This window comes from Rhineura floridana, chromosome 4 (assembly GCF_030035675.1).
Source record: "Rhineura floridana isolate rRhiFlo1 chromosome 4, rRhiFlo1.hap2, whole genome shotgun sequence".
Classification (NCBI taxonomy): domain Eukaryota; kingdom Metazoa; phylum Chordata; class Lepidosauria; order Squamata; family Rhineuridae; genus Rhineura; species Rhineura floridana.
Genome location: NC_084483.1, coordinates 55,421,887 through 55,424,262, shown reverse-complemented (window position 1 = coordinate 55,424,262; position 2,376 = coordinate 55,421,887). Strand labels below are relative to the sequence as shown.

General features: G+C 38.5%; 1 pseudogene; it reads right to left on the bottom strand.

Annotated features, from left to right (window-relative positions):
* Positions 1 to 1,565: 1,565 nt before the first annotated feature.
* Positions 1,566 to 1,680, bottom strand: LOC133384600 (5S ribosomal RNA; annotated as a pseudogene).
* Between the last annotated feature and the right edge of the window lie 696 nt (positions 1,681 to 2,376).

Sequence of the window (2,376 nt, the reverse complement as noted above, 5' to 3'; positions counted from 1 at the left end):
ATCCAAGGAAAAATGGTTAAGATGCTACACCAAGATGTTATACTAGGTGTTTGGAAGAAGATGCTTATAAGAAATGTGTTGAATGTGACCATGTGAGGACAATATCAATTAGCAAGGGTCCTGGTGACATTTAAGGTGGGGGAGAAATTTGATTTGGTTCACACCAAAAGCCAAATTGATCAAGTTTGCACTTTCCAAAATAGGAGAACCAAAACACAACCATCCTTCAAAATTTGCACTTATCCAAATTTTGCAATGCCATTCTCCAGCCAAACAATACTTAGAAAAATGCATATAATAGGGGGAAATGTACATGCAATTGTGTGAAAATAACATACAAACATGCATTATAATTGTAATTTGTAATTATATTAGGCAAAGTTGCTTGCAAAAATGTGTATATTAGTCAATGATGCATACAAAAATGTGTGTAATAGGAGAAATCCACACTAAAATTTTCATGTGTGTTTGTTTTTAAACAACAAATTGCTGCAGAAATGTGAATAACTCAACTAGAAAAATGAGAAACGGAGAAATGAAATTGACAGATTTTTCTGTCCCTAGCTGCATTTTCCCCTAGATAAATTATGGACATTTATGAAAAGTAAAAATGTCCTGATGCCCACCTATGTTGCACCTTCTGGGTATGTCACATGATGGCAAAATCCATCTTTTTTGAACACTTTTCTGCACTATGCTCTTCTAAGTAGGGATGGACTAAGCAGCAGGCCAACTCTGTCCCATTTTAGTCTCATAGGTGCTCAGTTATAGGCAGGTCCATCCTCTCTTGTTTTGTGTGGATATTTTGAAAACACACACAAATGTGTAATCTGACTTGGAGCTGTGTTCCGATGTGCAAGTGAATTTGGGAGCCTTGGACTGGGTCAGTCTGAAAAGTAGAGTAAGCAAATTCCTCCCTCCTCCCTATTCTCTAGCTGGACAATCCAAATGCCCTAGTGCAGGTGTGGGAAACCTTTGGCTCTCCAGATGTTGCTGAACTATAGTTCTCAACAGCTCCAGGATGCATGACCAATGGCCAAGGATGATGGGAGTTTTAGTTCAGCAACATCTGGAGGACAAAAGATTCCCATGCTTGCTCTAAAGTTATGAACATTTCCGCATTTTGTGCATACTGTCAGAAATGGTGGGCCTTTTTACTTCAGAGTGATTTTAAAATTGCTACACTCCTTTTTAGGGGCTTTTTTGTATCATGATTTTGCATTTCTTTTTCCAAATGGCTGCTGTAGCTGCTTCCGATGTTTTCTGGACTAGTTAACTCTTCAAAGTCACTCTCATGTTGTCTTTGCCTCTTTTCTGGGCTTGAACAACTCAGCTTGCCTTGCCATCTCTATGGTTTTGTGAAGGGTTAAGTACATTATTTCAGAAAGACCTTGCTTAAAGTAGGCTTAGCCAATGTGTTTTCCAGACGTTGTAGGATGTTGTTGTTGTTATATACCTTCAAGTCGATTGTGACTTATGGCGACCCTATGAATCTTTTTTGGATATATTCATAGGGTTTTCCTGGTAAGAGGTATTCAGAGGTGGTTTACCATTGCCTTCCTCTAAGCCTATCAAACCCGGTATTCCCAGGTGGTCTCCCATCCAAGTACTAACCAGGCCTGACCCTGCTTAGCTTCCGAGATCAGACGAGATCAGGCGTGTTCAGGGTAGTATGTAGGACTACAACTCCCATAATCCCTGACTATTAGTCATGTTGGCTGGGGCTGATGGGAGTTGGTGTCTAATAATGTCTGGAAGGTACCACATTGACTACCCCGGTCTAGAGTACTGGTGCCAAGGAGCAATCTATCTCTAAGGTGTTTTTTTTTTTTAAGTAGGTAAATGAATCAGTCTGTTCATACTCCTGCTGGGAAGAAGGGCAGGATATAAACTCAAATTTAGGCTAGCAGATTGCAGATCTTGGGGGGTTTAAATGTTTAAGCTTTTAATTTTTAATTTCAAATTTTTAGGATTTTGATTATGTTTATATGAAATGTACTTGTGTTTGGTTGTAAGTTGCCCAGAGTGGCAGATTAACCTCTGCCAGATGGGCATCTAACAAATCTCATAAATAAATAAATAAATAAAATACAAGGTCTTAACAAATGACTCAACAAATTACTCAAGTCTTTGATAGTAGCAGGCCCTCTCCTAAAGCAGGAAGAGGAAGTCCCATTGTGTGAGCAAAATTCTGCTTGTGCAGCATTGAATGCAACCTAATATGCACACCAATACATACAAATATATAGGTCTTTGGGAAGGGATGATGTGCATGATGATATTTTATCTTGTTTCATGCTGCATGTTTTATCTTTGATTGTTCTTGAATTTTATGATGTTATTGGATTTATGTTGTCGTAATTTTTTATTCTTAAG